At 33.9% G+C, this 11687-nt stretch overlaps 1 long non-coding RNA gene across 1 annotated transcript; it reads left to right on the top strand.

Moving 5' to 3' along the window:
• The first annotated feature begins 5898 nt into the window (after window positions 1-5898).
• On the top strand, window positions 5899-9824 carry LOC145303766 (uncharacterized). The gene is made up of 3 exons (XR_013873810.1): window positions 5899-5989; window positions 6492-6585; window positions 9706-9824. It is a non-coding gene; the product is annotated as an uncharacterized LOC145303766 (long non-coding RNA).
• Window positions 9825-11687: the final 1863 nt, after the last annotated feature.

Genomic DNA, 11687 nt, shown 5'->3' with positions numbered 1-11687 from the left:
TAATGGGAATGTTGACAAGAAATTTCAGCCTTCTATCTTAAACAGGAGCCGAGAAAATCACGTTTCCCCTATTCTGTCTCAGACGGACGGACGGACATTTCGAATTATAGAGTAGCTTCGCTATTAAAAAAAAGAAAAAAATTTCATTTTCTATAAGTGTACAAACTTGGTTATACCTTATACCTGCTAAAAATACTATATTTAAATCTTTAGGCATTTTTTGCTTCATACACGAAGTACCAAAAGTACCTTTTTAACTTACTTTCCCTTTTTATTTCACGAAGGAATACATATAAGGTCAATATAAAACAAGGATGACAACATCCATAAGTAGCGAAGCACAAAAAATCGTGGATGGAAATACGTAAAAGTAGATTTAAAGTGTATTTATCCCAAAAAAGTTTGAAAATTGGACCAAAAACACCAAATATATGGGGAAATATTTAAAACATATAAAAATAGCCAAAAACCTGATAAAAGGCAGTCTGACCGCCATGGTTGTTTTCTTTAAACGACGGGAAATTTAATTTTGATATCTATAACTGAAAAATTTTGAAAATCAGACCATAAACACTGAAGATATGGAGAATAATGTGATAAATACAAAAATAGCATAAAACCTGCAAAAAGGCAGTCTGGCCGTCATGGATGTTTTCTTTAAACGACGGGAAATTTAATTCTCATATCTATAACTGAAAAAATTTTGAAAATTGGACCATAAACACTGAAGATATGGTGGAAATGTGAAAAATACAAAAATAGCCTAAAACCTGCAAAAAGGCAGTCTGGCCGTCATGGATGTTTTCTTTAAATGACGGGAAATTTAATTCTCATATCCATAACTGAAAAAATTTTGAAAATCGGACCATAAACACTGAAGATATGGAGAAAAATGTGAAACATACAAAAAATAGCCTAAAACCTGCTAAAAAGGGGTCCGACCGCCCTTGATGTTTTATAGTTAATTGTGCTCCTTAATAATGGGAATATTGTCAAAAAATTTCAGCTGTCTATCTTTAATATGAGCCGAGAAAATCACGTTTCCCCTATTCTGTCTTACACGGACGGACAGACGGACGGACAGACGGACGGACAGACGGACGGACAGACGGACGGACGGACGGACGGACATTTCGAATTATAGAGTAGCTTCGCTACTAAAAAGGGAGAAATAACTTTGATGAAAGAACGTATTTAAAAGGGGGAGAGATTAAGTATTGTTTTTTTCTTGTCATCATAGAAAGTTTCTTATGATTTTTTTCTCTTTGTGAACAAAGTGTTTAGAAACGTAACATATGTGTCATCATTAAGTATTCAAAATGTTTTAATTTAACTAAGATAAAAATATGACCTTAAAACAAAAATTATTGGTTGAAATGTTATGTTTCAACTAGGATGACAATATCCATAAAAGCGAAGTTCTGAAACGGTATGACAGACGAACATTCACACTTGTAGAGTGTCAGAACCAATTATACAAAACATGGATATATTGGTTTTGACTAAATCATACCTAAATTTGTTGCAAAACTTCCTAAATGCAGAATTCTGTGTAAGTTCATAGTGACATTTTTAGGACTTGATTATAGAGATGCTTCGCTCAAAATATTATATTTTATTACCACACACACACACACACACACACACACATACACATACACACACATACACATACACATACACATAGACATACACATACACACACACACACACACAATCAGAGATACACTTTCTCTATTTAGATACATTTAGGTCAAAACAAATCTAGTACACTCTAGATTTCAAATCATCTATTGTTCTTGGACTTGGAAAAAAATATTATTTTTATAAGCGAAGCGGAACGTCCGTAAGTCCATTTAAAACATGTTGTTTTTAGTAGCGAAGCTACTCTATAATTCGAAATGTCCGTCCGTCCGTCCGTCTGTCCGTCCGTCTGTCCGTCCGTCTGTCCGTCCGTCTGTCCGTCCGTCCGTCTGTCCGTGTAAGACAGAATAGGGGAAACGTGATTTTCTCGGCTCCTATTAAAGATAGACAGCTGAAACTTTTTGACAACATTCCCATTATTAAGGAGCACAATTAACTATAAAACATCAAGGGCGGTCAGACCCCTTTTTAGCAGGTTTTAGGCTATTTTTGTATGTTTCACATTTTTCTCCATATCTTCAGTGTTTATGGTCCGATTTTCAAAATTTTTTCAGTTATTGATATCAAAATTAAATTTCCTGTCGTTTACAGAAAACAACCATGACGGCCACACTGCCATTTTGCAGGTTTTAGGCTATTTTTATATTTTTCACATTTCCACAATATCTTCAGTGTTTATGGTCCAATTTTCAAAATTTTTTCAGTTATAGATATGAGAATTTAATTTCCCGTCGTTTAAAGAAAACATTTATGACGGCCAGACTGCCTTTTTGCAGGTTTTAGGCTATTTTTGTATTTATCACATTATTCTCCATATCTTCAGTGTTTATGGTCCGATTTTCAATATTTTTTCAGTTATCAAAATCAAAATTAAATTTCCTGTCGTTTAAAGAAAACAACCATGGCGGTCAGACTGCCTTTTATCAGGTTTTTGGCTATTTTTATATGTTTTAAATATTTCTCCATATATTTGGTGTTTTTGGTTCAATTTTCAAACTTTTTTGAGATAAATACACTTTAAATCTACTTTTACGTATTTCCATCCACGATTTTTTGTGCTTCGCTACTTATGGATGTTGTCATCCTTGTTTTATAACTTTTTTGCCAATAAATTTTTATATGATGAAATTAGCCGATTGGAATACTTATTCCTAGGACAACATTTGAACATAGTATAATGATATAAGCGAAACACCTCTATAATTAAGTTCTTAAACATAATCCTGTATTTAAGCAGTCTTTCAACAAATTTCCTTTCAATTTTGTTTTGATTTTTATAAGTTTATATTCTTATTATTCAGTTACACTGTTACAAGTGTTAATGTTCGTTTGTCCTAGCATTTCAGAGCTTCGATAAATGGATGTTGTCATCCTTGTTAAAATATATATAACTAGCGGCTTCGCCACCAGCCTCTAGGGGCTTTGCCCCAAAAGGTTTGATCAACCTAACTTTTCGTATTTTAGATTTAAAAAGAATAAGTAAAAAAAATTTGTAGACCCCAATCTCTATTTCTAAAATAGTTATAAACCTTCCCGGGACCTATGAGAAACTACCTTGTTAAGTAGAACCCGATCGGTTCAGCGGTTAGCGAGATCCGTCGGTACAAACACACAAACATCCTGTTACTTTAGTATAAGGATAAACTAAGACCGGGGGGTAATTTTGCCAGGCTTTTTAAGAGATAAGACAATGGCCGATAAATTAATGGGCATCCCCAATAATGGCACAGAAACATACCCCTTCTGCAGATTTGAGTGCTTGAAAAGTTTGGACCAATTAATAAAATCATTAAAAGTCCCCAACGTTGTTAAGCCAACGAATAAGAAAACGTTATCTTCACACTTTGGGAACTAGTGTAATAAACAGCCCAATGTCCCCTCCTCCACTGAATTTTTACCAAACATAGATTTCCAAAATACAAAACGCTCAAGGTATAAGGACAGAGCTAACAAACACCTAAAACAGATATTGTCTAATTTTGCATTAATTTTGTCTAATCTAATTTAAGTATCTAAGGGAAGGGAGGGGGTTATAAAAATGAAGTATTGTTGATTTGGTTTTCCTTCGCTTTTTAGGTCCTGGGAAGGTTTATACCTATTTTTGGAAAGGGTACCTACTTCCTGGGAACTCGCCCCTAAATAAATATGACTCCCCCTCTCGCCTCTTAAAGTTCCAGATGCTTTCTTGTACAAAAGTTTGTTTGAAATATAATATACTAGCGGCTTCGCCCCTAGCCTCTAGGGGCTGTGCCCCAAGAGGTTTGATCAACCTAATTTTTCATATTTTAGATATAAAAAGAAAGAGTAAAAAAAAATTTGGGGGGAGGGGGGTAAACGAACCCCCTTTTTCAATTTAAGTTTTAATTTTTTTTTTTTTTTTTGGGGGGGGGGGTTGAGGTGTTTTACCCTCCCCAAGAAAATAGCTTAAAACCATCACAGGATAAGTAAAGCCCAATCGGTTCAGTGATTACTGAGATCTTAAGCTTCAGACAGACAGAATGACAGATAGACATCGTAATACTTTGTAATATAGACTACTTTGTATTATAGATAGAAATAACAGATTCAATTCATTTCATTTGTAATAAGATATTCATCCTTAATTAAATACAAGTAACAAAGTAACAAGATAGCTGTTTGTCGTGCGCGAAAGATCTCGCTAACCGCTGAGCTGATTTTGTTCACATTTATAATGAAGATCTCGTAGATCCAGGAAGGTTTATAAAGGTTTATAAGAGTGTATAATTCTCCCTGGAGTAATATCAAGGTTCAAGTAAGGTTTTTGATTATTTTGGGGAAGGTTCATTTAATCTCCACCATACTAATAGAAATCTCAACTAGAATAAATTTAAGAATGTTTGCTTGCTCATACGCGCCGTACATTTTGATTCTTTTATATTAAATTCTTTTAGCTGTTGTGATTTGCCACATGCGTGAGAAATTTTCGTTCATACAAACCCCTCAACTTAATACGGTACAATTTTTGTGTTACTTTTTCTTTTACCTTTGTGACGAAAACACAATTTGATTATTAGTTGTGTATGTGTGTCTGTCTATCTGTATCTAAGAAAACAGTAAAAGTGTCTGACTATGACGTCAGAAAAAATTAACAACTAACCAATGAGAAGCCAGTATTCACAACGGTAAAATATATAGCGGCCTCTCATTGGTTAATTGTTAATTTTTTCTGACGTCATAGTCAGATACTTTTACTGTTTCTGTATCTAAGGATCTTGCTTATCGCAGAACCGATATGGTTCTACTTTACAATGTAAAGGGTGAGCAAAATAAATGCGTTAATAGTATTATTGATAATATTTTTTCCCATTGTTATGTGCACCTAGTATGTAATTTACTTTAACCGTCTTCATCATACAAAATAAAACAAGGTTTCGTGTTTATTTTCTCCAATAAATCTATTCTTGATTTTAAATCTACTTCTACGTATTCCCATCCAAATTTTTTTGTGCTACTTATGGATGTTGTCAAACTTGTTTGGAAATATAAAACGATTCCTGTGCTACGCATTGGTAAGGAGCTACGCGTTAAAATGTCCCAATTGACGTAAAACTTAACTTGCGAGTATATTACTACATTTGAGAATAGTGTGTGCAATATTAAATGCGTAGATTTTAAAAATTCAAATTGCGCGGCTAGTGTTAATAATAATAAAATGTTATGCATACCGTTAGAACTGTTATGAACTCTATTTTTGGAATTATGAAAACGGTGCCTGTGCTACAAATAATATAGGAGCTAGGTGGTAAAACGTTCCAAATTTTACTCACAAGTCAAGTTTTAAGTCAGTTGGGACATTTTACCACGTAGCTCCCTAACTATATGCAGCAAAGGAATTGTTTTTATATTTCCAAAAAATATACTTCATAGCGGTTCTAACGGAATGCGCAACATTTTTCTACTATTAATACAAGCTGCGCAATTTGAATTTTAAAAATCTACGCATTTTTTTGCTCATTCTTTAGCTTCTCATAAGTTCTCATGTAAAAAAATGTGAGAAAAGAGTTGAAAAGTTTTAAATAAGTTGGAACATTTTACTACGTGGCTCCAATAATACGCGTAGCACAGGAATAGTTCTTATATCCAAACTGTATGCATTAAATATTTCTACTACTAACACAAGCAACGCAATTTAAATTTTTAAAATGTGCATATTTTTTCCACAACCTTTAAATCTGTAAATCTTAAACACCTAATATGTGGAAAAGTTGTTGGCACATAACTATCGTATTGTTAAGAAGATAAACACAATGAAAGAAAAAAACAGAAAGTATTTGTGCACAGGAGCATTATTAGCATGCACTTTTTATTTCATTTTATCTTCCAGGTAATCTAAATATTATTAGGGGGGGGGAGGGTGATGATTAGTTTTTTTCGTGGCCAAAAAGGGAATAAACCAGCTAAGATTCTAACATGCCCCACGGGCTAGTGGTGAAGAAATCATTTTATTTATGAGGAGCGGATAGTGATTCGCCCATAGAGGACTCCAGGGACACGTAAAATTGTGTCTTTTCAACATATGTTAAAATCAGCTATTTACCAAAAATATTTTTTTTTGCCGCTAGATGGTGTTAGTAATGTTTTTAGTTAATTACCAAATATATCTGCAGGGAGGCGTTTTTTTTTTTCTTTTTTTGGTAATTTCTCTGAAGAGGGTGGTGGTTCCCTCCCCAAAATAGTTATAAACCTTCCCAGGACCTATGAGAAGCTACTCTGTGATTACGATATCGGTTCCTTAGATCCTTATGTATAAACAGACAGACAGAAACACACATACATCCTGTTACTTTATCAAAAGGATTTATTTCAACTGTTTGTTATGTTTTTAGCATTCCCCGAGAAGAATTAATGTTAAAGCAAGGCATTACTGAACAAGGGCAATGTAAAAAACTTACAAAAATTGGTTATGCAAAACTTCACAAGGTAATTTATTAATATAACAATTATTAAACAAGGATGACAACATCCATAAGTAGCGAAGCACAAAAATTGTGGATGGGAATACGTAGAAGTAGATTTAAAGTTTATTTATTAAAATGAATAATAGATTTATTGGAGAAAATAAACATGAAACTTTGTTTTATTTTGTATGATGAAGATGGTTAAAGTAAATTACATACTAGATGCACATAACAATGGGAAAAAATATTGTGAAACTGTTAATGCAAAAAAGTTTTAAAATTGGACCAAAAATGCCAAAGATATGGGGAAATATATCAACATATAAAAATAGCCAAAAACCTGCCGCCATTGTTTCTTTTCTTAAAACGCCAGAAATTTAATTTTAATATCTTTAACTGAAAAATTTATGAAAATTGGACTATAAACACCAAAGATATGGGTAAAAATGTGAAAAATATAAAAATAGCCAAAAACCTGCAAAAAGGCAGTCTGACCGTCATTGTTGTTTTCTTCAAATGACGGGAAATTTGTTTTGATAACTTTAACTGAAAAAATTTTGAAAATCGGACCATAAACACCAAAGATATGAGGAAAATTTGGAAAATATAAAAAATAGCCTAAAACCTGCAAAAAGGCAGTCTGACTGTCATTGTTGTTTTCTTCAAACGACAGGAAATTTAATTTTGATATCTTTAACTAAAAAATTTTGAAAATCGGACCATAAACACCAAAGATATGGGGGGAAATGTGAAAAATATAAAAATAGCCAAAAACCTGCAAAAAGGCAGTCTGACCGTCATTGTTGTTTTCTTCAAATGACGGGAAATTTAATTTTGATATCTTTAACTGAAAAAATTTCGAAAATCGGACCATAAACACCAAAGATATGAGGAAAATTTGAAAAATATAAAAAATAGCCTAAAACCTGCTAAAAAGCAGTCCGACCACCATTGATGTTTTACAGTTAATTGTGCTCCTTAATGATGGGAATGTTGTCAAAAAATTTCAGCTCTCTATCTTTTATAGGAGCCGAGAAAATCACGTTTCCCCCAATTCATTAATTACGGACGGACGGACAGACGGACGGACAGACGGACAGACGGACGGACGGACATTGTGAATTATAGAGTAGCTTCGCTACTAAAAAAAAGTGATGACAACATCCATAAGTAGCAAAGCTAAATAATTATGAATGGATATTGGGAATATATTTACTATAGAGCAATGTCATCCAATATATTTGATGAAATAGGGAAATGACGAAAACTTCAAAATCACGCAACCTTTAAGTCACGAAAAATTAAAAATCTAGGAATCGATCTAGCACTGCAATTGATAGACAAATCTTATTGAAATTTGATTGAAATATGTAGAATATGAGCACATAGGCGTCCAAGGGGGGGGGGTAATGGGGCGATTACCCCCCCCCCATTTAAAATTTATTTACCCCCCCCAAACAAAAAAAATTATTTGCGCGCTTCGCGCGCATTTTTAATACTTTAATTTTTGATAAAATTTAAATTACCCCCCCAAAAAATTTTACCCCGGGGGTAAATTTTGGGGGGGGTAAACAAATTTTACCCCTGCCAACAGATTTCAGGGGGGGTAATTACCCCCCCCCCCAAGCAAATTTTACCCCTGCCAACAGATTTCAGGGGGGGTAATTACCCCCCCCCCCCCAAGCAAATTTTACCCCCGGGGTAAAAATTTTGGTGGGGGTAAAATAAAATTTGCGGAACGCTTCGCGCGCCATTTTATCCCCCCCCAAAACCGAATTACCCCCCCCTTGAAAAAATTTTAACCCCCCCCCCCAAAATAAAAAGCTTGGACGCCCCTGTATGAGCATATTCAATTCCTGATGATTTCAGTCGTCAATCCTGAATAGGAATCGAGAAAAATCACGAAAACCTAAAAATCTAGAAATCGATCTAGCATCCCAATTAATAGACAAATCTTAACAAAACTTATTGAAAATATGTTGAATGTAAAATTCATTAATCCCCATAAATTTCAGCCCTCTATCTTGAAAAGGTATTAAGAAAATTACAAAAACTTGAAAATCTAGGAATCGATCTAGCAATCCAAACAACAGACAGATGGACAAAACAATGTAAAGACTAGATGGGTATATGTCATAGGAATTTTCACTAAAAATTTCAGCTATCTATCTTGAAAATGAGCCAAGAAAATCACGTTTCCCCTAGGTGTCCCTTACAGACAGACGGACATTTAAAATTATAAAGTAGCTTCGCTACTAAAAAAAAGTATTATAGCTATCAATTAATTTGCTAGTTTTTCTCAAAAAATAACCAATCACTGCATTTAATTATCCTTGTAAAAACATACATCTTATTTATTTACTTATTATTCACATATTATCCTGTTGTGACGTCATACATTTTGGGAAAGGGAAAGGAGAACCACTTTTCTACTATTTCCTTTGAAGAGGTTTTCTTCCTCCCTTCCCTTCTCCTATCCCGAAATTTATGACGTCACAACAGGACAATATGAGCTTTATCAAAAATGCACTGATAGCTTTTTTCGTTAATTTAGCCATTTTAAAATTGTCCTATCGATTTAAAACTTTGCATGATGATTCCTTTAGTAGTTGGGTACGATTCAGAAAGCATAGTAACTCTATAATCGTTACCAGAATATCCGTACGTCTATTTTAAACATGTTGATTTTTAACAACAATTTTTTATGTGATATAATCATCCAATTGATCTATTTTTTTTATTACTGATTCCTTCTACAATAAGGTACAATATTATAATCGAAGCAACTCTTTAATCAAGTCCTAAAAATGTCAGTATGTCCTTAAATAGTATTCTGTATTAAGAAGTTTTGTACCGGCGAGGGTGAGGTAATAACGAGGAGCTCTCATGAGACAGCGTGTCAAGTCATACTTGAACGTGGAGCTTAAACTGGCCCTGGTGGCTATACAAAAGTGTCTCAACATACTCCAGGAGTCTTTAGGTCCAAACCCTAAGAAACTATGGCTAATCAAACAAAAGAAGTTTTGCAACAAATTTACCTATATTCAGTTCTGACACTCTACAAGAATTAGTGTTCGTCCGTCATACCGTTTCAGAGCTTCGCTTTTATGGATGTTGTCATCCCTGCTATTTCTTTTTTTAGTGTGCGAGTACAACACTGCAGAATATTTTGATAAGATTTGCAATTTTCAACAAACTTAATGTTGTTCTACCCGAAACACTTGCAAATGGCGGATATTTTCGAGTGGATAATCCAATCTTTAACAGGTAATTATTTGGGAGGGAGGGGGGGGGGTGGTTAGTAGAAAAATTAAAAATTAAAAATTAATATTACGTAATCTGTACCAAATTGGAAAATGTACACGCTGTAATTATCTTTGATACGTTTGACAGAAAATTTTGTTCAACTTTAAACTAAACAATTACATTTGATGCAGGGAAAAGGAAATGTGATTCTGAAGGAAAATTTCCCCACAACCCCCTTCCCCTTTTCCTCCCCTTCTTATCTACCCCTCTTCAGCTACTCCATAATTCCTAATGTCCATCCGTCAGACACCAAAAGTTGGACAAGGGATTTTCTCGGCTCCTATAAAAGATAGACAGATGAAATTTTTAGTGAAGCTTCTTTGACATGTGCTCTTTTAATCTATATATTGTTTTGTTCATCTGTCTGTGCATGAATTGGGGTGCTAGAGCAATTCCTAGATTTTTACGTTTTCGTAATTTTTTCATCTCCTTTTATAAACAGACTTATACAATTGAACATGCCAATATCTTTAAGTTATTTATAATCTATGGAATGGGACATTTTTTAGCATCATATTCAACCTTTATTTGCCCTTTATTGGTTGGGGTGCTAGATCGATTCCTAGTTTTTCAATTTTATTTTATTTTCTTGACTCCTGTTCAATTATTTCATTCAAAATTGAACACAGTAATAGTGTCTGACTGATTATGACGTAACAAAAAAAAATAGCCAATGAGAGGCCGTTATTGACCAATGGTAAAATGTATAGTGGTCTCTCATTGGCTAATTTTTTTTGTTACGTCATAATCAGTCAGACACTATTACTGTGTTCTGCAAAATTGCAAATTAATGGCTTAGTAGAACAATGTTTTCTAAAGCTTAAGATCTTGGTTAGCGCTGAACCGATTGAGCTCTACTATCTAATTTGTGCTTTTGATATAAATATATCAGGGCTACACATATGGGTCAATAAGTAAAGAATCTATTCCATTCAATTGTGAAACTCGGCCTTTAGTAGCTTGCATTTTTTATAAGAAAATAGGGAGTAAATTAATTATCTTCCATTGTCCCATTTTTCCCTGACTAATTATGTTATATTTTCATGAAGTTTATAGCTAATTCTCCCTGGGAAAAAGCTGGGATGGAGAATGATATTTTCTGTCTTCATACTATTTGGAATCAGGTAACATATGTCATGTCAGACGCATGATATGATTGTAATAGTGATTTAAGGGGGGAATCCTTTGCATATGAACGGTTGCAAATCATTAACACATAAAGCTAAAACTTTTTGACAAGCATCATGCCATCAAATCATAGGTTGTCTTATGAATATTAAACCATGAAGCTATAGTAAGGACCACCTCTCAGAATGTCCGTCACTCCATTCAATTAGCCTTCCTGCAAAATTAGTACAACCGTGAGAATATTAATGATGTTATGTCCAAGATACCTGCACCTATGAATTGTAACCCATTTTAAATGATCTTCAGGTACTTGTAAACTATTTGCTAAAAATGCACATTTTTACTGTACATGATCTTTGTTGATCATTCTGTGGAAGCAAAGCTTATATATACCAGGGAGTCTGTATGTCTGACCGTGCTTCTAAAGTCCGTTCTAAAGCAAGACAGGATACTACAAAGCAATGCACTTTACTAATTTTAAGATGCTGTGAGTATTGGTGCAAAAAATATGACGTAACAAAAAAAATTAGCCAATGAGAGGCCGTTATTTACAAATGGTAAAATTTATAGTGGCCTCTCATTGGCTAATTTTTTTTGTTACGTCATATTTTTTGCACCAATACTCACAGCATCTAATTTTAATTTTCAGGCAGAGATATCCTCAGTGCTTGGACCTGGCGCCTTTTATTT

Source organism: Acartia tonsa, chromosome 13, assembly GCF_053477335.1.
Source record: "Acartia tonsa isolate MP-2025a chromosome 13, ASM5347733v1, whole genome shotgun sequence".
Classification (NCBI taxonomy): Eukaryota; Metazoa; Arthropoda; class Copepoda; order Calanoida; family Acartiidae; genus Acartia; species Acartia tonsa.
The sequence above is the reverse complement of the archived record's forward strand: the minus strand, read 5'-3'. Positions and strand labels throughout refer to the sequence as shown.